The sequence below is a fragment of the Callorhinus ursinus genome, unplaced genomic scaffold (assembly GCF_003265705.2).
Source record: "Callorhinus ursinus isolate GAN/ISIS: 27379988/994484 unplaced genomic scaffold, GSC_fseal_2.0 scaffold22, whole genome shotgun sequence".
In the NCBI taxonomy this organism is placed as follows: domain Eukaryota; kingdom Metazoa; phylum Chordata; class Mammalia; order Carnivora; family Otariidae; genus Callorhinus; species Callorhinus ursinus.
In genome coordinates, this window is record NW_027397084.1 from 12,197,057 (window position 1) to 12,223,410 (window position 26,354).

At 37.6% G+C, this 26,354-nt stretch overlaps 1 protein-coding gene and 1 pseudogene across 8 annotated transcripts in view; one reads left to right on the forward strand and one right to left on the reverse strand.

Moving 5' to 3' along the window:
- MLIP (muscular LMNA interacting protein) overlaps positions 1-26,354 on the forward strand; it is a 252,003-nt gene that overhangs the window by 63,033 nt on the left and 162,616 nt on the right. The gene's annotated exons all lie outside the window — the stretch shown is intronic.
- Positions 17,137-17,751, reverse strand: LOC112837956 (eukaryotic translation initiation factor 1 pseudogene; annotated as a pseudogene).

Below are 26,354 nucleotides of genomic sequence, written 5' to 3' on the forward strand. Positions count from 1 at the left end.
CAGAAGGAGAGGGAGAGAGAATCTTTTTTTTTTTTTTAAAGATTTTATTTATTTATTTGAGAGAGAGAGAATGAGAGATAGAGAGCACGAGAGGGAAGAGGGTCAGAGGGAGAAGCAGACTCCCCGCTGAGCAGGGAGCCCGATGCGGGACTCGATCCCGGGACTCCAGGATCATGACCTGAGCCGAAGGCAGTCGCTTAACCAACTGAGCCACCCAGGCGCCCCGAGGGAGAGAGAATCTTAAGCAGGCTCCATGCTCAGCTCGGAGCCTGAGGTGGGGCTTGATCTTATGACCCTGAGATCGTGACCTGAGCTGAAATCAAGAGTGGGATGCTTAACTGACTGAGCCACCCCGGTGCCCCTCAAATCAGCTGTATTTCTATCTCAAGTATAATAGACTGCCCTACAAAGCTTAAGCTGTATCTTATTGCTCTTTGGGAAAGAGCAATATATTCTTTGGGAAACTACTATGAAAAAAACACTGGCAAAATGTGGAGTGGTTGAGTTCACAGTTTTGGCTTACTCAACAATCTGTTTTGCTATTTTTTAAATATTTGTGGCAATGTAATGTGTCCACCACTATACAGTTCCTCATTTTGTTCCACTTTTTTTTTTCCCCCTCTCTGTACCTTTTGGAGGTAAACCACACCAAATGATTATTTTCACTCTTTAGTATTACGCATTTTGAGATGGACTATTCCTGACACTTTTGTACAACTGCTTTACTGTTTTACTGAGAGAGCTATCCAACTCATCCCAAGCCTTGCCTCATTCATTGTTTTTGTTGTTTCTTGTTATTTATTTGTCCCCTGGTTGATTTTTAGTTCCAGTATAGTTAACATACAGTGTTATATTAGTTTCAGGTGTACAGTAGAGTGATTCAACAATTCTGTACACTACTCAGTTCTCATCATGATAATTGTACTCTTAATTCCCCTTACCTATTTCACCTATCCCCCCACCCATCCGCCTTCTGGTGACCACCAATTGGTTCTCTGTATTTAAGGGTCTGTTTTGTTGTTGTTGTTTGTCTCTTTTTCCTCTCTTCATTTGCTTTGTTTCTTAAATTCCACATCTGAGTGAAATCATATGGTATTTGTCTTTCTCTGACTGACTTATTTCACTTAGCATTATACCCTCTGGATCCACCCATGTTGTTGCAAATGGCAAGATTTCGTTCTTTTTTACAGCTGAGTAATGTTCTATTGTATATGTGTACTGCATCTTCTTTCTCCATTCATCTATTGATGGACATTGGGTGCTTCCAGAATTTGGCTGTTGTAAATAATGCTGCAATAAGCATAGGGGTGCATATATCTTTTTGAATTAGTGTTTTCATATTCTTTGGTTAATTACCCAGTAGTGGAATTACTGGATCATAGGGTAATTCTATTTTTAGTATTTTGAGAATCTCCATAATGTTTTTTTTTTTAAGATTTTATTTATTAATTTGAGACAGAGAGATACAGAGGGAGAGTGAGTGAGCATGAACGCGGGAGAGGCAGAGGGCGAGGGAGAAGCAGGCTCCCCGCCGAGCCAGGAGCCAGACATGGGGCTCGATCCCAGGACCCTGGGATCATGACCTGAGCCGAAGGCAGATGCTTAACCATCTGAGCCACCCAGGCACCCCTCTCCATAATGTTTTCCACAGTGGCAGCACCAGTTTGCCTTCCTACCAACAGTGCACAATGGTTCCTTTTTCTCTATATCCTCACTAACATTTGCTGTTTCTTGTGCTTTTGGTTTAAGCTATTCTGACGGGTATGATGTGATATCTCATTGTAATTTTGATTTGCATTTCCCTGATGATGAGTGATGTTGAGCAGCTTTTTGTGTGTCTGTTGGCTATCTGTGCGTCTTTGGAGAAATGTCTATTTTTTCATTAGATTATTTGCTTTTTGGTGTTGAGTTGTGGAAGTTCTTTATATAGTTTGAATCCCAACCCCTTATCAGATATATCTTTTATAAATATATTCTCCCCTTCCATAGGTTGTCTGTTGTTTCTTCTCTAATTTTCTCATTTACTTAGTATTATGTCAAGACTCAGTTTGGTTTAGTGTCAGATTTCCATTTCTTTCTTTCCCAACCTCCTCCATGGTTGATATCCTAGATGATGGCACATTGCTAATTACATTGCTTTAAGCAGAGATGCTCTGCTAACTTTTTGGTCAAAGAGACAAAGTAGGTATATCCAGCTAATGATTTCCAAGCTGACAGGTTATGTAAAGTGCTTCTAGGACCATGTTTCTACTTTTGTTTCTGGAAAAGGCAGGGTAGGTCAAGTTTATTGCATGTAAAATCTGCCTTCTAACCCTGAGGTTCCTTTTCCACAGTTACAGTATTTTGTAATCTTTTGCTATCCTGGTCTAAGGGTAAACAAATATAATAAATGAACTCAATGTAAAAGGTAGGGATTCCTAATCTTTTTTGAGTCGTGAACGCTTTTGTCAGTTTGAGGAAGCTGATGGTCCCCTTCTTAGCATATTGTTTTCACATGCATACTATAAACTACATACAATAAAGGATACGAGTTATATTGAAATACAGGCATCAAAATATTTTTAGAGATTGTGATACAGTAATATGTGCTTCTTCATTAAATAACAAGATTTGGAGATAGGTCTAATAACCATTATAATTTCAAAGTAGTGATCAGTGATACTTTGCTAAATCTCTAATACTTGTGATATAAAAATACCTATAATTTTTATAGGTATTCAGATCACAGGTAGTGCAAATTCTACAGTGTTTGATCAATTGCATTCAAAATCGAAGGAACTGCACTTAGACCTTGATGAAAACAAAATGTAATATTTTCCCCATAATGCATAGCTTGGATTCTATCCATGGATCTCTTCAATGGAATTAAGATGAACACTTTGGATAGAATTACGAACCACTGCTACAAATTGTAGGTGGCTTAATGTATTATTTCTCTCCTAGGTATTTGCATCTTAAAATAGAAAGAGAAATTATTTATAAAAATTAATAAATTTATAATAATAGAATTTCAAGCACTGTATCATCTTATGGGCAAGACCTTTTTTTTTGCTGTAATAGTGGTGTATGTTTTAACAAACATGACAAACTTAAACATGCATGAATGCTGTTTCTATCAAAGTTGTCACCTCCATGGGGTACAATCACATTTGCATAATATTTCTAACTTCAGAAATGTCCTTGGGAAAAATTCTTCCTCCATTTTCTTTGTAGACAGAACCCTAATCTTTTTTTTTAAAAAAGATTTTATTTATTCATTTTGAGAGAGAGAGAGAGACAGACAAAGAGAGCACAAGCAGAGGGAGATGCAGAGGGAGAGGGAGAAGCAGACTTCCCACTGAGCCGGGAGCCCGATGTGGGGCTCCATCCCAGGACCTGGAGATCCCGACCTGAGCTGAAGGCAGATGCTTAACCATCTGAGCCATCCAGGCACCCCAGAACCCTAATCTTTTGATTCCATGATAAATCATTCTTTCAGTAGTGGATTTTATTTTTAGGAAGAGTCCAAGTCATGATGAGGCAACCTGTTTAGGATTAAAAAAAAAAAAGTGTAACTTTAAGGCCAAGAAACCAGTTTTCTGTTTATAAATTAATTTTTAAGTTAATTGTAAAAGAGATTTCAAAAATATTTTGAAGACTGGCAGAAACATTAAATAAACATATGGATCCCCCCAAGGTGACTTCTTTGTAGATAACATTCATCTGACTTCATGAGCCATATGTTATCAGTTGGGAGCAGGGAGACCCTCCCACTAAATTTAAATCCCATGACTTAGGCATCTGTATTTTCTGCTTAAGCATTAAACTAGTTCTGGTTACCTAAATTCTGCCAAATTCCAAATGAAATGAGTCACTGTGTATGGTTAGTTCCATTGTTAGTAATTGTGTTTCAGAGTTTTCTAGAATTCTGCTGCTTAAAGCATACTGCAGTTTACACTGAGATGCCACTGTGATATTGTTTGAGAAGTTTTAAGCAGAGCAGAAACAAAGTCTTGTCTAAATCGGTCATCAGAAGTAATAATCATGATCTCCATCCCTCTGTGAATATTTCGTGTAAGTGTACTGAGTGATGGATTTCATTCCTCTCTGCTTACAAATGTCTAACAACTCATAGATACAAATAGATGCTTTCCAAACATTCTGTTTTCTTCTGTTGATTTGTCAGCTTGTGGTGGACACCAGGAGCCTTGAAATCTCAGATTTTTGGCATCCCCCCCTCAAACTTGCCGCACATTATCCGTGGTCCAATGGCAGCGGTCATCATCCCCTCCCTTCTTCTGCTGGAGGGAACTCAGTCTCTGCAACGGCTCCCTGCAACCTTGCCTAATTTCTGATCTGTCTTCCTCTTGGATTACATTTGGCTCAGAAGTAGGGGTAGGAGGACTGTGGGAGTGGACTTGGAGTGCCTTTTGCAGTAGTAAATCGCTCCTTCCTCGTGTGTCAGCTTTCTGCTTTGCATTGTTACTTCTGGAAGGACATTCCATTACAAATACCTATTAAATTGAATTTTCAGTATGATAGCTCTAATTTTAGAAGTTAAATTGGCTTTGTGGATTTGACTGAGAATTTTAGTCCATTTTTATGGAAAAACAACAACAAAGTAGTTTGCAAGTAAACTTAGTTTCTATAAGTTGAGAATTGCTGTAGTTTACTTCTTCTCTGGTTAGTTCTAAAAGCATGTATTTGAACCAATTCACCAAGTTCGTGGGTCCTAGAATAGTGATTCTCAAAGTTAAAAATTTCCTAAAAATTTGTTAAAACATTGATTGCTGGGCTGCACGCCTAGAGTTTTTGAGAATGGGCTGAGAATTTGCATGACGCCTTGCAGCTGGTCCAGAGCCGACTTTAAGAACCACTGGCCTGGAGGACAGGTTACAGATCTAAAATTATTGTCAATCTTTGTTATTCAAAATACAATTTGAGTCGCAAATTTTCACGAGAGTGTGAATTTTAAATTCTTCTAGCAGAGACACAACTAAATGTAGATGCATCTGGGTTCACTTACAACTTATATTAAATTACTTATTTTCAGGCTTGCTGTCAGATATGAATTAACCACAGTTTACATTGAAAAATTTTTACAAGCTGGCAATAAATGGACTAGTAGTATTCATGAATTCACATTTTTAATCTGTGCTAAACCAACCAAAGTTTACTTCCTCACAAATATTCCTTTGGCTTTTGAGCCAGACTTTCTCAGCAGTTTTAAAATCTAAATCTCCACCAAGTTTCTTATCTTGTTGGTTTGAAGTTGATAAGTTTTTTTTTTTTTTTTTTTTTGAAGCGCTATTGATAAATGGCTCCTAGGATGTGTCTGCTGTGATGGGTGGAAAACATAATTGATTTTATAGTTGTGCTGAGTGCTCAGCTCTGGGATCTGCTTACACTTTGCAGATGTGTGAATTGAATCAGAATGGGAGAATTCTGTTGCTAATCACCACAAGCCTCCGGACTTGGTTTGGGAGGTGAATGGGCATGGGATTGCTTTTCTTTCTTGAGGAAAAATGAAATCAAAGCCATAACATGCTTTTTTTCTGTTGGCTCTCATGTTCTCACTTTAAAAAAACACATTCCTTTTGATCACTGTGCAGCTATCTTAGTTCAGTTGTCTTCCTGAAAGATGAATACTTTTGATATTTTGGGGTGAAGAAGTTTGCACATAAGTGAAAGTAGGCTGGGTTAGGCCTAATTCATGCCAATTAATGAGTATGTCTCTTTGTTCCAGTGTTCATACTGGAAACTTCTGCATGCTATAAAGCATTCATAGGGCTGGGGAAGTAGAGTCACATCAACGGATGAGTCCAACCTTGGGGACATCAGTCTTGAGCGCAAAGGCCAACAATGTCATTTGTTAGTAATAATACTTGGGGCAAGTATTCAGTTTCCTTCTCTATACTACTATAGAGCCTGCAGGGCTGGGAGGAATTAGAAAACTTGCTGTAAAACACCTGGTGCACAGTATAACAGCCAATAAATGGAACTTACTGAAATTCTTAAATTTGCTCATCAATTTCAAATTTTCTGACTTCTTCATTTGCAAAAGCACAGCTGCTATATTAACTTGAAAAAAAATTTTTTCCTAAGCCCCTGAATAATAATCAGAGAAATACCTATGTGCCTCTTACTGAAATTTTTTTTTCAAGGTGATTTATGCTTATTTGTCCTTACTTTTTTGTCTACTGTGTGCAGATGGATTTGTGATTGGCTTGTGGAATTTTAATAAGCACATTTGAAACTTTTACCAATTTGGTTGAATTCTTTAAAGCAACTTCTAATTATGTGACAGTTATAAATAGAATTGTTATTAGAAGTCTGGTAAATGTTGAAAATCCCTACCATGTTGCTAGCACATACCATTTACTTGATAAATATGAGTGGTTATTATTAGTTACTGTAATATTTAGAGGTTCTATCGTATGTGCTTCTAGACTGTAAATGTTTCAAAAAAAGTGAGAGCGGTATTTTTCCTGACCACTTCTTCTATGGGTCCATAGTCAGAATGCAAGTTACCACTTCAGAGACATCTCACAGAGTGTTTCCTCTTTTATTTCTTATGGCTTGCTGGTCTCCCCTGCTATTCAGGCAGTTTTCCCAGTGACTCTGAGAACCCAACACCAAAACTGCTGCCTCAAAGGTACTTCTCTAGAGTTTGTCAGGTAATATCCCCAGAGGTCAGTCCACAGAGCCCACCCCAGACTTGCGTTGGTCCCTCAAGTTTCACTACACTTAAAAGAGGAAGTTTGAATATGTCTATTTCATCATACTGAACCATTTTATATTTCTTTATGGCTGACCAAGGGTACAAAGGGCCTGAAGAAATTAACTTGGATCCCAGTTAAGAATGTTGTTCCTGGGGCGCCTGGGTGGCTCAGTCAGTTGAGCGTCTGACTCTTGATCTCAGCTCAGGTCTTGATCTCAGGATTGTGAGTTCAAGCCCTGCACTGGGCTCCATGCTGGTTGTGGAGCTTACTTAAAAATATATATATAAATAAATAAAAGAATGTTGTTCAAAAATAAGGTAAATTATTTCACTGATTTTTAGCCTACTAAAGCCTCTTGCTCTGGTGAGCATCAGAATGATACAATTCTGACCTCTCCAAAGAAGCCCTTCCCTCCTAGCAACCACCCACCCCCTCCTCCCTCCATGAGCTTATAATGAATGGAGGGACCAAGGGGTGATTTAGGGTGGAGAAACCAAAGGTCCGTCACTATAATTTCCATTAGCCTTCCCAAAGCCACCTCCAAATAATCATAAATTTCACTGAAAATCAGGTACTGAATGTGCAGCTACCTGCAATATGTGGACAATGTGTGTTTCTACTCAGTTTAAGCCTTCGCCTAAACAGAACAGCATTTGGTACCTTCACTGCTCCTCCCTCTAAAGCTGCAGTGGAGGTATTTTGGATCTATAATTTGGAAAGTCTATTGGACCAGGTTTTTGAAGGAAAACATCTCTAGGGCACTGCAAGTGGGATTTAATTAATAGAAATGCAATGTAACACACACATTTTCTGAAATAAGGCGTGTCTGTAGCCGATGTTTGCAAGATTTCCTGCTGGAAACGAAGAACAGCCCAATAGATTGTCTCTAGGTGGTCTTTTCCAAGCATCAAAGAATACATTTTGCATAGCGTCCTGGAGGTATTGCCAAGATCGAAGCCTGAATACCGTTTCATCTAATATAGCTCTGCGTGAAAAATGTGCATCTTCTCTATTCCCCAAATGAGGTCAAACTATACTCATCATTGGGACCGGTGGGTATTGTTTCTAGGCTTGACTTAACCTCCGATTTTCTGGGGCTGAGGGTGGGATTTGTCAAAGGCTAGAACTTATCAGTTTTTTAGTTTTAAAAGATAAAAGGAAAAAGAAAATCAAACTGAATCATTAACCTGTATTCTTGTAGCAACCGAATAACTACTGCCTTCCTCTTATATCTACCAGGAGCAGAAGCCTGAAGTTCATGATCTGCTGAGAATACCTTTTGCATTAGCCATATTTACACACATCATTTTTCAGACTGTATCTCTCTCTGCTATACCAAGCCTGAATTATCCAGGCTGTGATACTATCCCGAACATATCCGAATCAGCCCTGGGACAATGATCAGTCCTCTTGATTGTTTGTAATTGTCCGTTTAGACCAGAGGTTGGCGAATCTTTCATGGAAAGCGCCAGGTAGTCAATAGGAGAGGCTATAACCACTCCACCCTGTGGTTACAGTGAAAGACAACATGTAGATGGGTAAGTGCAACTGTGTTCCAATGAAACTTCATTTTCCAAAATCCGTGGCAGGTCAGAATTGGTCTGTGGACCTTAGTTGTCGATCCCTGATTTAGACCATTCCTGGTGAATCTCTACAAAGTGGACTATGTTAAGAGCTGAAAAACTGATGAAAAAGTGAGCTGATGGCCACCTGGACTTTGAACACCAGTGGATCTTGGCACGGCATTTAAGTTTGCAAGCGAGCAAATGCTTCAAGGAGCAGATGGATGAAGCTCAATCAAGGGCATTTGTCTTCGAAATACACGGCCTGGGACATATGTTTTCCTCCCAGACATATAGTTGGATTATTTAAGCTATTATTGAGGGTTATGGAACATTTTTTTCATTAATGAGAACATAGCTTTCCACGTGGGTCAAAATGAACAGTTTTCTCTATCTGGAATCCACTTGGCTGTGGTCTTAGGTTGCTCTCATATGCACTCAGCAGCTCACCAGAAAAAAATGCAATCATGACCTGAAAAGGTTGTATGCCCACATGACCTACTGCCATTTTGGCAGAAATGTTTCAACTGGCTCCATTTAAGGCTGCTGACAGGTGCGGGGGGGGGGGCAGTTCTTTGTTGTATCAAAGCTGTGGCCTTGAGACACACACGCCTCCTGACTTTCACAGATTCGGTGAGGAGTGCTTGAAAATGGACTTGTAATCAAGTCATTTTCTCTATTCTCTCCCTCAGAATTTGTGTGCTCATAAAATACCACCCAGGTGGTAAGTAGTGCTCAAGCACTTGTTATAGTCTTGGCAGAAGGCATAGAAATAGTGTGGCTGGATTTAGCAGGTAGAAGTACAAGAAGCCCAGTTGGATTTGAATTTCAGATAAATGACGAATAATTTTGTTAGTATATATAAGCATGGCAAATGAAATAGTTGGACCATACTTACACTAAAAATATTATTCATACTAAATGTTTGTTGGGACATAATTATACTGAGAACTTAATTGGTATTTACCTGAAATTCAAATTTAAGTAGGCATGCTAACATACTGAAGCGTGCTCTAGTAAATGGAGTTTTAGCTCATACCATGTTTTATACTGGATACTGCTAAAATTTAAAAATGCAAACGCTTCTAGCAGGTAATTCTCAATATCTTATTGGTGAATCTGTTTTAGTTGAAAGTGTTCCTAAAACTACCTTTTTAATGCAAGCATGGGAAGGATGCTTTTATTCGGTGGGGGGAGGGGTACGTTTTCTTCAATTCATGATGGGCAGGAAAAGTTTAAAATGATTGGGTTTGCTCTCTATTTTAATGATAGGTTTTCTTTTTGTTGTTTCCTTCTAAGCTTTATGGAATATTTTTTGGAAACTAGATATAAGAAAAAAAAAGAACAAACCAACAAAAGGAAGAAAGAAGATACTTACACTCTCCCATGCTGTTATTATCCAGAGAAAACCACTGTAAACCACTGCAAATTGGGGTTTATCAGTATAGCCTTTTGCATATATATGCATATAATAAGTAGAGCAGCTGAGATATCTTGGATATTCAAAAGTACTCCAGCTCTGAAATATCATCTTTACCTTTAGTTTCCAAATAAGTAGACTTGATTCTCCTTCAGCCATATTGCAGGAAGTCTGGAGCATGCAGGATCATTGAAAAGATTCATCAAAGGCATGTGACCTGGTTCATAGAACCTCTTGCTCCCCATACCTCCTTTCACAGACCCTCAACCATCCCACCAAAAGAGGCACACGTCCTCTTTTCACATTGTTTAATCCCATTAGAAATGGTCCCTCTGACTGCGTTCCTCCAAATAATGCTAACACACAGCTGTTGTATGCAGTTGACTTTTACAGAAGGTTAGAAAGTTCGAGGAGGTGGATTATATAGCACAACACAGGATGGCAGGTAACTTAATACTGAGTAGTAGACATCCTGTTCTTAGAAGTTTCTCTGCCATCACCAGCTGTGGGGCTTTTTCACTTGGGCTCTGGCCACCTGCCTTGTTATAATTCCTAACCCCTGTAATTCCAGTGCCCCTTCCCACAGCCTTCTTCTGCTTGGTCCTCATTAATCTAGAGCCCTGACATACCCTTCCCCAGAGTGTCTGCTTCCTTACCTTCTTTAGATTGGAAGGCTGAAAATTCTCTTCACTTTATTATGCAGACCACCTAGTACATTCTTTGTTTAACCTTCTTCCTGCCCTGGCCTTTCTTGGGGCTCAGACTTTCTCAGGAAAAAATTTGTAATTTTTATATTTATATTTTAAATTTATATTTTTAATGTATTTATATTCTGACTTTACAATCAAGTCAGATTAAGTCCGTTTTATTAACTGTTAAATATCTACCTATCTATCTCTATAGATAGATATATAAATTTTGGTCTGAGAAAAAATTTATATATAAATACACACACACACACACACACACACACACACACATACACACACACACACACTACCCAAAGAACCGGAAGAAACTTTGAAAGTATCCTTTTTCTTTAACTTGAGCCAGACCGATTATTCTTGAAGGCTTCTTTCACACCAGTCATCCCCACGGGGTGAAAGAACATTTATTCTTCTTTTATGCCCAGCTTTCCCTGATCTCACAGAATCTGTTGCAAATGAGCTGTAGTCCAACTATAAGATTCATGATTTTATGATTCCATCTGAAGTGCCCTCTAAGACTCAAATGAAGGGCTGTTTTATCTTATTTTATTTTTGGGATCAGCCTCACCACCACCCCGTTCCCCTCTGGCACTGACGTGTCACTCTGTGGTGGCCTCCTTTATTCATTAGTTTCGCTGGGAGCTTCCTGTAAGCAAGGATTATGTCTAATTCATCTCTCTCCATTTGCTCACCACAGTGCCTAGAATACAGTACGTGCTCAATAAATACTTGTTGACTGCGTTCATGAACCACTGAATGGAAGAGTCAATGGACAGATAAAATCTCTCTTTCTCTAAGCATCTCTCCTTGACTACCCACTGGTGTGATCAAGCATCGCTTAGTATCACAGGAAAGATTCATCCTGAACATGAGTTGCTGTCCAGCAGTTTAATTTTGAGGAGGAGGATCCTGGGGGAGGTGCTGTCTTCATAATCCTAAAACACTCCAGATCTTCACTGGTAGCAGCGAAAAGGAGAACCTTCCATGCTTGTGAAAATTACATAGAGCATTTGATATTAACATCTGTGTTCAGAGTTTCAGTTACAAACAAATGAGTACAAAGTAGTGGAAACTCTACATCAGTGTTTGGGTCAAAATATTTTTATAAGAAATTTTAAGATACTCTACTTCTCCATGACAGCTTTTTTGATACCCATAATGATCCACAATAATTTTATTCATTTTGATTTCAGTGTTATTTATCTTGAAGCAGAACTGCTCCTGTTCTGCGTTTTTGAGCTTATTATTAGTATGTTAATGTAGTTCAGACATGTGACAAAGAGAAATAATGGACTTTCAGGATTAATAGAAACTTCTTGTCGACGCCATTCTACCTTATTCTTCTCACTCCTGCCCAGAGTTTACTTTCCTGGATTTAGTGTTTATAATTCTCATAAGCATGCTATACTAATATTGCATATGATCTATATAATTATATGTAATTGGTTTTGCATTAAAATATGACATGAATTATATAATGGTAGTAATTTTTAATTTGTTTATTTTTACAATATTATGTTTCTAAGCTATAGTTATGTTGCTAGGTATAATTTAGGTAACTTATTCCTTTGTGCTATTTCACTGGAGAGATGTCTCATTTTTATTCTTAAATCGATGGGTATTTCGATTATTTTCTTCTTTTCCTCTCATGTTAAGCATCAGGAAAATATTTATGTACATGATTTCTTGGGCCAGGTGCCAGAGTTTCTCTAGGGTATATACCTAGGGACGGGATTGCTAGGTTATGGAGTATACTTATGTTCTGCTTTTCCGGGATATTGCCAGATTGCTCTCCAAACTGGGTTTACCAATTTACTCTCCTTGTAGCTACATGTGACATTACCTTGCCAGCAATTAGTATTGCCAATTTAGTGGGTAGGAAATTATGTTTCATTATGGTTTTAGTTTGCTTTTTCCTGATTACTAGTAAGAATGAATGTCTTTTTATGTTTTGTTTCTGGCATTCATGTTTCTTGTTCTGTGAATTTCCTGCTCCTATAATTTGCTAATTATTCCATTTTTAAAAGCTGATTTGCAGAGAACTTAAAATGTATTTTTGACTTACAAAACCTTTTTTGATTTTAGGTATTGCAAATATCTTCTTCCCATCTATGGGTTGGCATAGCATTTTTTTCCCGTGTGCTGATTAACATAGCAGTTACTCCTTGTGTAATATTTTGTGTTTGTCTATCTCTTTCTCTCACAATGCTATGAATTCAAGTGAGAGCAGGAGCAGACTTTTCATTTTTATTCCCTTAATCCCCAGCATAGATAACACCCAGTAAAATTGCTTGACTTGACTTGTGAGTGCCACTTAGTTTAATGTAGATGCCATTGTAGATTTGAGTTTTTTCCCTAAGGCTTTCAATCTGAAGGCATTTCTGTCAATCCTGGCCTGTGGTATATACATATACTTGTTCATATACATATGCACATAAACATACATACACACATACATACCTTCATATCACTTGAAAGAGTGACATTTTGACATTTTTATAACTGTCAAATTAGACGCTTTCATTAACCTTAAAACTAGGGCTTCCCTCAATTTTCAGGGAACACTGCTAAGGTCGAGATAGGTAAATATATTCAGATGGGATTGGGATAACAGATGCACTGCTATTTGTAGTCCAGTGTTGTCGGGGAAGCAGGGAGTAAGGAGGGTATAATTGCGCAATGCCTTGTCATCTTTGCCGCTCATCAATATCAGCAGCTGACACAGGCAAGCTTTTGTCAATGAGTTCTATTGGCTGACACTGACCTTGCCGTTATAACCACTGCTTTCTTGACATCTGCTAGTTTGACACATGGCACCAGAGTCTGTGTGCAGCTGGTACCTTGGACTTGAATGTGCTGTGAGTTCTCTGGCATTGTTAGTGAAATTCCTTGTTATTGTCACCATGTCACACCTTTGACATCAACAAAGCTGTGTACGTCTTTATGCAGATGTTAAATCAGCTGTGGACTGATGCATGCTCAAATTTGGATTTGCTCCAGGAAAAGTTGATTTTACTCTGATTTTATATAATAAAAAATAATGTATGTAAATTGTAGGTTGGAGTGAGCTTTATGAATTTGAAGAATGGTTTTGTGTTTAAGCTGTAGCTATTTCTTAAGACTAGAGTTGAGATTATAAACTTTAAAATTTTGTAAGAATGTTAAGTAGGAAGAGCTTGGGAATGTAAAAAGGTATCGTGATTTGAATGATTTGATCTTGAAGTACATTTGAAAATGCAGTTCTAACTTCTTAACATGTTCTTAGTTATGCACTGGGATTACACAATATAGGAGTCACAGTTCTCACTTTCATCCGTTTGTCCTTCCTTGAACTTTCTCTCTCTCTCTCTCTGCCCCCCTTCCCTTCTCTCTTTCCTAACCGGGCATCCGAACATTCCTACATTCTTCAGGTGAAACTTTGCACTCCAATTTAAAGTTTCGTTATCTGTTTTTTTTCCCCCCATACTGTCTTTTGAAAGTTAAGAGTTACCCACAGCACTAACTGGAAATAACACTGCTGTTTATGGTGCTGCACGTAATTACGTTTACTGTTGGGTGTGTCAAGCCTATGATGATGGAATAATAAATGGGTACTGAATGTTCCTGTAGCATTTATTTGTGAGGCATTGCTCATGCAATCAGGGTCACATTACCTAGATGTAAGTGAAATAAGACAGGGAGAAGAGGATTATCTAATCTACCATGAATGCATTCCTGAGTGTCTTGATTGTTTTTCTGTACCTTCTAGAAGGTGGATATTTGTACATGTACAATAGCTGAGAACCTTTTTTATTTGGCTAAGAAGGAGAGAAAAGTACTCTTTGCCTTGCAAACTCAGGCATTTTTTCTTCTAGAATTTCTCAAATTGGGAAGATTAATCCATTTTCATTGCCTTTTCAGTTTATTCCCCCAGGATAGCACAGCTGTAACTGTTGCCAATATATCCTGGTTATTGAAAAAGCCTTTTTATCTCAGAGCCGAGGGGGCAGTTGAACAGTGAATTTCTATTACAGAAGTTCAGCCATTGTGAATTTCTGTAAAATTTTGTCTTTGCCTTACTTATTTTCTATATAAATGTTACATGTTAAGACTTGAAGCTTCTTTAAGATGATGCCAGAAGTTACTCTAGAAATGTGTTCAGACTCTGTAGCAAATACTTACTTCTTGAAGATGCAGTAGCCTGGATAGATCTGATTTTATTTTTTATTTATTTTTATTTTTATTTTTATTTTTTTGATGTAGTGTTCCATGATTCATTGTTTGCGTAGATCTGATTTTAAATCCACTGTACTTATCCTGTAGATAGCTATTGACTAGGAATTGCATCCATGCGAGACTTTTCATTGTTAGTAAATCCTGAGCTCCAAATGCGAGTTCCTTAAATGGATAGCTGAAGGACATGGCCCGGTTTACTGAGGGTTTCATCCCTATTCCCTCCTCTCTCCAGATTCCAGCATTACAGGTTCTGTTCCAAGTGGCATCTCTGAGAGGCATAATAACTCTGAGAAGCATTGTAGGATAATGGTTAAGATCACAGTGCCAGAGAGGCCTGGATTTGAGTTCTAGATCTGTCATTTACTTGGTGTATGGCCTTGTGAGAGGTTATTTAACCATTTCTTAAAAATTATGAAGGCTTTATTTTTTTAGAGCACTTTAAGGCTCACAGCAAAATTGAGGGGAAGATACAGAGATTTCCCACAGACCCACGGCCTTCACACAACCATAGCCTCTCCCATTATTAACATCCTTCACCAGAGTGGTACCTTTGTTAAAATTGATAAATCTAATGGACACATTGTAATGACCCAAAGTCCATAGGGTTACCTAAGGGTTCACTCTTCGTGTGGTACATTCTAGGGGTTTGGACAAATATATAATGAGTGTATCAATCATTATTATGTCATACAAAGTATTTTCACTGCCCTTAAAAGCCTCCGTTTTCTATCTGTTCATCTCCTCCTCTTTTATCAACCCCTGGGCATCACAGATCTTTTTACTATCTCCATAAGTTTGCATTTTCCAGAATGTCATATAGTTGGAATCATACAGTATATAAACTTTTCAGATTGGCTTCTTTCACTTTGTAAAATACATTTAAATTTCCTCTATGTTTCTTCATGGCTTGCTAGTTCAGTCCTTTTTAGCACTGAATATATTCCATTGTCTGGGTGTACCATAGTTTATTCATCTACTGAAGGACATCTTTGTTGCTTCCAAGTTTTGGTGATAATGAGTAAAGCTGCTATAAACATGTGTATGCAGTTTTTTGTATAGACTTTTTTTTTATTGTTATATAGTTGACCCACAATGTTACATTAGTGTCAGGTGTACAGCCTAATTATTCAACAAGTTTATATGCTGTGCTATGTTCACCAGAAGTGGGGCTGCCATCTGTTACCATACAATGCTATTATAATACCACTGAGTATATTCCTTATGCTGTACCTTTTCTCTCTGTAACTTATTCGTTCCTTAACCGGAAGCCTGTTTCTCCCACTCATTTTCACCCACTTTGCCCATCCCCCAACCACCCTCCCCTCTGGCAACCATCAGTTTGTTCTCTGTGTTTGTGGGTCTCTTTCGCCTTTTTGTTCATTCATTTGTTTTGTTTTTTATCACGACCTGAGCCGAAGGCAGCCGATTAATGACTGAGCCACCCAGGCGCCCCATGTTTTTTAGATTCCACATAGACGTGAAATCATTTAGTATTTGTCTTTCTCTGTCTGACTGATTTCACAAATGCAACTCAAAACCACAATGAGATATTACCTTACACCTGTCAGAATGGTTAGAATCAAAAAGACAAGAAATAACAAGTGTTGGTGAGGATGTGGAGAAAAAGGAACCCTTGTGCACTGCTGGGAATGTAAATTGGTGCTGCCACTGTCGAAAATAGTATGGGGGTTCCTCAAAATATTAAAAATAGAAATACCATATGATCCAGTAATTCCACTACTTGGTATTTACCCAAAGAAAATGAAAACACTAATTCAAAAGAATATATGCACTCCTATGTTTATTGCAGCATTATTTTCAATAACAAAAATCAGGTTGTTTGTTTTCTTATTGTTGAGTTTTAAGTGTTCTTTGTATATTTTGAATAACAGTACTTTGGCAGATGTGTCTTTTGCAAATATTTTCTTTCAGTCTATGGCCTCTCATCTCCTTGACATTGTCTTTTGCAGATCAGAAGTTTTATTTTTAATTGTCAGGCCTACTAATTATTTCTTTCATGGATCATGTCTTTGGTATTGTACTTAAAAACTCATGGCCATACTTAAGGTCATTTATATTTTCTCCTGTGTTATTGTGTAGGAGTTTTTTGTAGGTTTGAGTTCTACATTTAGGTCTATGATTCATTTTGCGTTCATTTTTGTGAAGGGTGCAAGGTCTGTGTTGGATTTATTTTTTGTTTATTTTCATGTTGATGTCTAGCTGTTAACACCATTTGTTGAGAAGACCATCTTTGCTCTATTGCCTTTGCTCCTTTGTTGAAGCTCAGTTGGCTGTATTTATATGGGTCTCTTTCTGGGCTCTTTATCCTGTTATATTGAGCTATTTGTCTAGTCTTTCACCAATACCATACTGATTGGTTACTATAGCCTTATAGTCAGTCTTGAAGTCAGGTAGTGTCAGTCCTCCAACTTTCTTCTTCGATATTATGTTGGCTATTCTGGGTCTTTGCATCTCCATCTGAACTTTGGAATTTGCTGATGTCTACAAAATCACTTTCTTGGATTTTTTTTTTTTTTATGGCTCTTTTCAGTTTATGGCATGAAGGAGTTACACTAGTCCAAGTTAAAAGCAGACCCCAAATGGTTACATTATACAAGCTGTGAGGTTTTTAAACTGTGACAAGGGACAGAAGGGAAATTCTACTCATTGCTAGGAAATCCTCACTTAAGCTTCAGTGAGCCCAAAGCACTTAAAACCCATGAACCTTCAGCTGGTCGTCCTTAGCCAGTCCAGTGTCTACCAGGAACTGGCATATGTTCTTGCGCTGGTCACCCTGTAGCTGAATTACTTCTCCATATTCTGGATGCTCAATTACAGTACCATTGCAGGCAAATTTCTTCTTAAACGCCTTCACTAGTTTCTTTTTATCGTTATCATCAGCGATCCCTTGGACATTAGTAAGGGTCTTCCTGCCGTTTCTCTGTCGAATTCTCGTATGGATATAATCCTCAGTGCCAGCAGGAAGCAGCTCATCACCCTTACTTGCATCAGCAAAGGGGTCGAAAGAGTGGAGGTTCTGGATAGCGGACATACGTTACGATTCCTTTTCCTCGGTGGAAACGGCCTGCGGAAGGCCGCGGCGGGAGAAGGCGGGCGGGAGGGACCGAGCGTCCGGAAGTGAGGGGGCTCAAGGGGGAGGCTGCTGAGTCCTCGGCGGCGGATCAGTGACTGGGGACACTTTCTTGGATGTTGATTGAGATTACATTGAATCTATAGATCACGTTTGCAAGAACTGACCTCTTGACAATATTGAGTCTTCCTTCTATGAGCATAGAGTATCTCTCCATGTATTTAGTTCTTGAATTTTATCAAAATTTGTAGTTTTTCTCATATAGATCTTATATATATTTTGTTAGATTTATACATATGTATCTCATTTATGGGGTTGCTAATGTAAATAGTATTGTGTTTTTAATTTCAAATTCTACTTGTTCATTGCTGGTATATAAGAAAGCAATTGATATTTATATATTAATCTTGTATCCTGCCACCTTGCTATAATTGCTTATTGGTGCCAGAATTTTTTTTTTTTTGGTTGATTCTTTCTGATTTCCTATATAGACAACACCTGTGAACAAAGACGGTTTTATTTTTTCCTTCCCAATCTGCATACCTTTTATTTCCTTTTCTTCTCTATTTGCATTAGCTAGAACTTCCAGTACAATGTCAAAAAGGCATGGTTAGAAAGGATATCCTTACCTCATACCTTGTACTAAGTGGGAAAACTGAATTTCTCACCATTAAGTATGATGTTAGCTGTAGGTTGTTTTTTTGTTTTTTGTTTTTTTTTTTGTAGATATTCTTTATCAAGTTGAGGAAATTCTCCTCTATTCCTAGCTTATTGAGAGTTTTTATCATGACTGGGGGTTGGATTTTGTCAAATGCTTTTTCTGCATGTATTGATCATGTAATTTTTCTTTTTAAGCCTATTGATATGATGGATTACATTAAGTGATTTTGGATGTTAAACTAGCCTTGCATACCTGGGATAAATCCCACTTGGTGTATAATTCTTTTTACACATGTTAGAGTTATTTTGCTAATATTTCATTGAGGATTCTTGCATCTGTATGCAAGAGAGATATTGGTCTGCAGTTCTTTTCCTCCCTCCCTCTCTCTTTCCCTCCCTCCCTTTCTCTCTCTCTCTCTTTCTTTCTTTTGACAATTTCTTTATCTAGTTTTGGTATTAACATAATTTTTGCTTCATAGACTGACTTAGGAAGTACTCCCTCTGCTTCTATCTTCTGAAAGAGGTTGTAAAGAATTGGTATAATTTCTTCTTTACATGTTTCATAGAATTCATTAGTGAATGTACCTGGGCCTGGTGCTTTCTGTTTTGGAAAGTTATTAATGACTAAATTCCTTTAATAGATATAGGCCTATTCAGATTGTCTATTTCTTTTTACGTAAATTTTGGAAAATTGTCTTTCTAGGAATTAGTCCATTTAATCTAGACTATCAAACTTGCGGATATATAGTTATCCATAATATTCCTTTATTATTCTTTTAATGTCGATAGGATCTGTAGTGATGTCACCATATAGCTGCCTCCCAGATCAAGAAATAGAACCTCACCAACACCCCAGAAGTCCCTCATTCTCCTTTCCTTTGAAGAGGTCATTGTGTATGGAGCTGTCTACCAGCGAGTGTTCTTACACAAGAATTTATTTTCTTATTCAGGTTTAGAGCTTTGGAACAACCACTGACTTCTCTTTCTTTCTCATACTCCACATCTAGTTTATTAGCCTCCTCATGTCTCTAGTTTCAGGAAATATGCAGTCTGCCCATTTCTCACTTCCTCCATAGCTACTATCCTGGTCCCAAACTCATGCTTTCTTGCCTGGTTTAGTACAAAATCAGTATCTACTCTACTTGCTTCCTCCCTTGTCCCCCTGTAGAGTATTTTCTTTTTTTTTTTAAAGTGTAAACTTTTGTTGTCTTGCAAAGCTTCAGATTTCTCCACCCCTGTCCTTTCCCAGAATATCGTGTCATAACGAATGAGTTAAAATAAGCCAGTGTGATTAGTATCTATTGCCAAATAACTGTCTGTACATTCAGGATAAGAAAGTAGTGATAATTCAGTTGTATTTTCGTTTCAGGCTAACAAAGAATTCATTAAAGCACATTGAAAAGTGATATTTGTTATTTGTGAGATTAATATAAATATATTTTATACTAAAATTTTTTATATATATTCTTTTCATATTTTTATCTTTTTATTAAGAAAATCAAAGCTGAAGAAAAGTTCCAAGAAAAGTACAATGAATACCAAATACCCTTCATTCAGATTCACCAATTATTTAACATTTTACCACATTTGCTTTATATCTCTATTTCTCTCTCTCTCTCTCTCTACCTACCTACCTGCCATCATCTTCTTGTTCATTTTTTTTTTTTTTTGGAACCAATTGAGAATAAGCTGTGGACATCACAATATTTGAACTCTGAATACTTCAGCATGGATAGTCTCAGTATAAGAATATTTTCTTATATAACCCCATTATAGTTATCAAATTTAGGAAATTTAGCGTAAATGCAATACTGTTTTCCAACGTATATTCTATATTGACTTCTTCCACAAGTAGTATCCTGGTCCCAACTTCATCCTTTCTTGCCTGGATTTGTGTGAAATCAGTGCACTGTCCTTTATAGCATTGTTTCTTTTCAATCCAGAATGCAATCCAGATTCCTGTGTTATATTTAGATGCTTTTTTAGTTTCCTTTATATAGGACATTTTCTCAGCTTTTCTTTGTCTTTTCTGACACTGATATTTTGAAGAGTACAGAATATTTTTTTCTGTAGTCCTTTGATTTGAGTGTGTTTTGGATTGTTTCCTAATGATTAGATTCAGGTTATTATTTTTGGCCAGAATGAAATATAAGTGATATATTCTTATCGTATCACATCAGAAGGCACATGATTTTAGTTTGTTCATTTATTGTTGATGTTAACATTGATCACTTGGTTAAGGTGGTGTCTACCATATTTATCTATTGGAAAGGTATTTTGTTCTTTTTTTGCAATTAATAAGTGATCTATGAGGAAATATTTTGAGACTACATATATCCTATTCCTAAACAAGATTTCACTTGATGGCTTTGGCATTCATTGAGGATTATTTCCTGAATCATTCATTATAGTGAGGGTTCCAAAGTTGTGATTTTTCTAACTCTAATATTGCTTCTATTTTTAGTTGGCACTCTGCTGTCAGGGAGTTCAGAAGTACTCCCTACCCCACCTAGTTATGTATGTATGTGTAATTTTTAGCATCATCTCGCATTTGTCTTGACTCAACTTTGGAATCTGTCATTTCCCCATTCTCGGTTAGTTTTAGGGGTAAATGGCATACAGGAATCAAGATGGCATACAGGAATCAAAATGGCATACAAGAATCAAGGAATCAAGGTGCCTTATGTGTTTATTGCTTCTGGGGTATCATTGCTTCTAGGTGTTTTCAGCAGACAAAGCTATGAAAAACAAATGTTTTTATTGCTTTCCCTAATATTCAACAAATCAGGGTTCTTCCTTATCATCCCTCTTCGTATTTTTATCTCCTTTCTCCCACAGTGAAGGATTTACAACTACATACAACGCTAGGGATTAATTCTGTGAATATAACATTTAAAAAGTTTGTACTGTCTGAGTCCATTTATAGTTAAGAAAAAACACATGTGACATGAATCTATGCTGTGAGAATTCAGAATAGCAATTAGCCTTGGTGGGGATATGGTGACTGAAAGGGAGGATGAGGGTTCTGGGGCACAGGTAAGATTCTGTCCCTTGAGCTGGGAGATGATTATAAGGGTATATTCAATTTTATAAATTCTTTGAGTTGTACATGATATTTCCTGCATTTTTTGATATCTAAATTAAACCTCAAACATTACCTGGATTAATTTCTTTCCTTTCCTTTGTGTGATTATGTTGTCAATTATATATCTGATTAGGTTAAGTTTGTTGTTCTTGTTGTTTATATTCACTTTTAGGATCCCTTTCCATTGTTGTTAATTTAATTTTTTTTTCAAATACATGAAACATTAGCATGATTTCAAAAGTCAAAGCTATATAAAAATGTGTACTTGGAGAAGTACCTTTCCTCCAGTATCCCTCCTGCTTTTCCTTCCTCTCCCCACTGTAAGTAATTAATTTATTGATTTGTGTTTCATCATTTCCTGTTTTCTGTTCCTAATATAGCACACAGAATGATCCTTTCCAAGCATAGTGAGATCATGTTATTGTTTTGTTCCAGATATTCCAATAGTTTCCCCTATCACTCAGAATAAAAACTAAAGTCTTTATAGTGGCTAAAATGGCCCCACCAGTCTGGCCCCTCTTCTCAAACACTCTTGTCTCATCTTCCTATGGCTCTTCCCCAGATGACTCATCCTCAGCCACACCAAACTCTTTTCTTCAAACAGATATTCTCCCAACCTTGGGTCTTGGTTTTTGCTAGCCTCTCTTCTTGGAGTATTTTCCTCAGATACCTGCATGGCTTATTTCCTACTTCCTTCAAGTCTCTTCTTAAAAGTCACCTGGATGGCTTTCTTATCCAATTTATTTAAGTCTGTTTTGCTCCCACCTCTACTTTCTGGCACACTCCCCTATGCATCTTCATGCTTATTTTTTTCTCAGCACTATCACATTCTAATACATAACTTATTTGTTTTATTTATTGTTTCAAGAAAAGTAAGTGTTGGGCTATCTGGATGGTGTAGTCGGTTAAGCATCCAACTCTTGGTTTCAGTTCAGGTCATGATCTCAGGGTCATGAAATTGAGACTCACGTTGGGCTCTATGCTCACTGTGGAGTCTGCTTGAGATTCTCTCTCACTCTGCCCCTCCAGCTTGTGCTCTCTCTCTCTGTCTCTTCAAATGAATAAATAAATAATAAAAAGGAAGTGTTATTTGACGAAAAAAAAAGAAATAGAAAGGAAATCAGGAAGTATAAATAAGGGCAAAGGGAATAAATGCAATGAAAGGAGCCAGGGAGTTTCTCTTGGGGGTACCTGGGTGGCTCAGTCGGTTAAGTGTCTGTCTTTGGCTCAGGTCATGATCTCAGGGTCCTGGGATCAAGCCCCACACTGGGCTCTCTGCTCAGCAGTGAGTCTGCTTCTCCCTTTCCCTCTTTCGTTTTCGCTGTCTCTCAAATAAATAAATAAAATCTTAAAAAAAAAAAAAGTATGGACACTCTTGAAAGCTCTTGGTGGCTTCCCCTGAGTGCACCTGCTTCTTCAACATGGGGAAACTGCTCTCAGAAGTGTGTGACAGTGAGAAGGAATAGAATCCAAGTTTTCAACCCACATGGGGACATTTGCTGGAAGAACATTATTTTGCCTAAATAAAAGAAAGCAGATTTGGCCTGGGTGATGCTGTTATTTACTGAACTGATTAAGAAAAATTTAAAAAGCACAAGATATATTCAGATGCTTATGACGGAAATTCCTGTTTTGGACTTCTCTGCAGTGTGAGATCCTTGCCCTTTGCCAGAAGGCCCATCTGCCAGACAGCAACCAGACTTCCTGTAGAGCCTAAAGCTCTACTCGGGATTGTGTCTACAGGGAAAACACCTGGGTGGGCTGAACTTATTCTTTATTGAACTCAACTTCTTGAGCTGAGCAGCTCTCTTTGGGAACCGTCAGAAAGGACCAGAGTATTATTTCACTTTAGCTCTTGTTCCAAAGAGGAAATGTTTATATGCTCATGCTAATGTGTTTCCCGAACTTCACTCATTTAGTTTAAGCCAGGTGGTTTTACAGTGGAGATAAAATAGTTTATCTTTTCTGAAGAAAATCCGAGGAAAAGAAACTTCTGTGAGGTCTTTGAGACAGCGAACTTGCTGAATTTGTCAAAGGTCAGATGCTGGAGGTTTAGGGAAGAAAGAGGTAAGAATATGGCCTAAGTGGGAGATCGAGGGACAGGGCAAGGCACATGCATATAGGACTGGCAAGGTATTGATTTGTATTACCCTTCTTTGCTTTCCCTGGGGTTTTGTGGCAGAGGAGACAATCTTGAAGCCAGAATTAAAAGAGGCCAATGAGTGTGACCAGCCATAAAGACTGTGCCATTATTTAACCTTACACATGGAGATAAATGCCATTCATCCATCCTCACTTCCTCTCTAGCCAGTTTTTTTTTTTTTTAAATTACAGGGGCATCAAAGAATGTCTCTGCAAGCACATCTGTCTTTCTGGTGTTAGGGCAAGGTGGCTTCTCAACTTGGATATTGTTTACCAGTCTCTGTTAAGCTCAAAAAATGTTGTATCATAAAAGTCAGCTACTATGCTTGAGTAGCTAAAATTATACCTATTGCAGTGGTTTCAAAATGGGTAAGCACAGCTCAGTGGTGGTGTCCAGTTAACCATTAGGGCATCAGAAGAAATTATTAATCTGTAATAATTTTTATTTTCACCATTTCAGTGTCCATTTAGGTGCATATTTTACATGATATATTTGTGCAGAAATACTTGCAAAAGATAATCAACAAACAAAAAAATAAATATGTATATAGTGGAAGTATGTGCCCAAATTATTTTTTAATGGGTGCATACTCCAGAAATCTTGGAGACCACTGTCCCGGTGTGCCATATGATAGTCTACCTCAATTTAAATAATCTTTATGTACTAATACCTTGAGTCTGAGACTTTCCCTTCAGTAAGTGTTTAACAAATACAAGTGCTTTTTGTATCCTCAACATGGTAGAGGATGCTGACTCACCACGAGGGATTTTCTTCATTTTTTTTTTTTTTAATGGGCATGCTCATTCTTAAGTTAACTCAGTACATGTAACTTAGTACCTTTCTTTAAAATATTTTAATTAAGAGTTCCCCTTTTCCTCCAAATTAGACATTTATTTTGAGGCCCATAGCAAAGAATTTGAACCGTTTCTAATGGAACCGAAAAAGAAAAAAAAAAAAAAGAAAGGAAAGGAAATATTTAGAAAAAACTATGATGGTTTTGAAGAAAACAATTGTGTTCCCATAATAAAAGTATATTCAAAAGTGTAATATGGACACCTTTCTTTTCAAAGACACCTGAGTTTCTCTAATGGTCTTAGTTGAATTAATAATAAATTGACTCAGGATTTAAGAGGCATGTATGAATTTGCAGAGATTCTCTACACCTTTAGCGATGCTGAGTTATAGAGCTTCAATTATTAAACAGTGGAGTCCTTTCACAGTAACACTTCAACATGGCAAAAGTACCTATTTTCATGATATAAATACTATGGGGAATTACCTTAGCTGAGCTTGAATTTTTATATTACCTGATTAGTTTTGTATCTCAGGTCCACAAGATAATTTTGCTCTCAGAATTTGAAGCTTTACTTTTTCTCTTTTTTTAAAATTTTATTTATTTGAGAGAGAGAGAGATCATCAGCAGGGGGAGGAGAAGAGGGTGAGGGACAAGCAGACTCCCTGCTGAGCAGGGAGCCCACTGACATGGGGCTGGATCCCAGGACCCTGAGATCATGACCCGAGCTGAAGGCAGATGCTTAACCAACTGAGTCACCCAGGAGCCCTGTTACTTTTTCTCTTACCGGAGTCCAGAATGTGACTGAATATACGTTTCAGTTCCAAGCTATTACAGGTTAGCTCAAGCACGTGGGTTTCAGGACTTACTACTTCTGATGGACAGCGCAAGCAACATAGCTCTAATTTGGGGACTGTCCCTTCCACAGAATGTTCATCCCTGACCATCTGAATCTTTCAGGAACTAGAGTCAGAATCCCCTTGAAACAGCATCTCAAAGAACGAAACAAAACATTATGTCTCACAAGACCAAATATACTTGAAGAATTTGCTAAAAGCCTAAATGAAACCCATATATTGAGTTTATTTTTTAAACTCAAATTTCTTTTGAACAAACCTGTTTTTAAAAAGCAGTTTGTTTGTACAGCTGCCAAACTTAAACATTTTTTTTAAAATGATGGGAACACAATAAAATGAGGACATTCTTGTAGAAAAAAACACAAAAAACCGAAAAACAAAACAACAACAACAAAAAACCCCACAAACACCCAAAACCCACCTATGGGCCTGTAACAAAACCAGGCCATCAGTATATTCTCTGAAGGTAATTGGCCTTGACCCTGTGCATTTGTTTTAAGTCTCTGAATTGAACAGTAGTAGGGTCCTCTTGGTGCCCATACCACCGTATTGAATTTTCTCATTAATCTTTACTGATAATACCTCTCTCCACTTTAAATAACCATTTTAAATGACATTTTAAATAGCTTCTTATAAAAGGGTTTTAGAAGCATCATTCGTAGAGGTGCAAGTGGGTTGACTAATCTCTCATTTCTTTGTTTTCTGATTCTTCTTTCTGTGTACACTTTTTTTTTAAATTTTTTATTGTTATGTTAATCACCATATATTACATCATTAGTTTTTGGTGCAGTGTTCCATGATTCATTGTTTGTTCATAACACCCAGTGCTCCATGCAGAACGTGCCCTCCTCAATACCCATCACCAGGATAACCCATCCCCCTCCCCCCCTCCCCTCTAGAACCCTCAGTTTGTTTTTCAGAGTCCATCATCTCTCATGGTTCGTCTCCCCCTCTGACATACTCCCCTTTTCTTCCTCTCCTGTTATCTTCTTCTTTTCCTTTTTTCTTAAAATATGTTGCGTTATTTGTTTCAGAAGTACAGATCTGTGATTCAACAGTCTTGCACAATTCACAGCGCTCACCGTAGCACATACCCTCCCCAATGTCTATCACCCAGCCA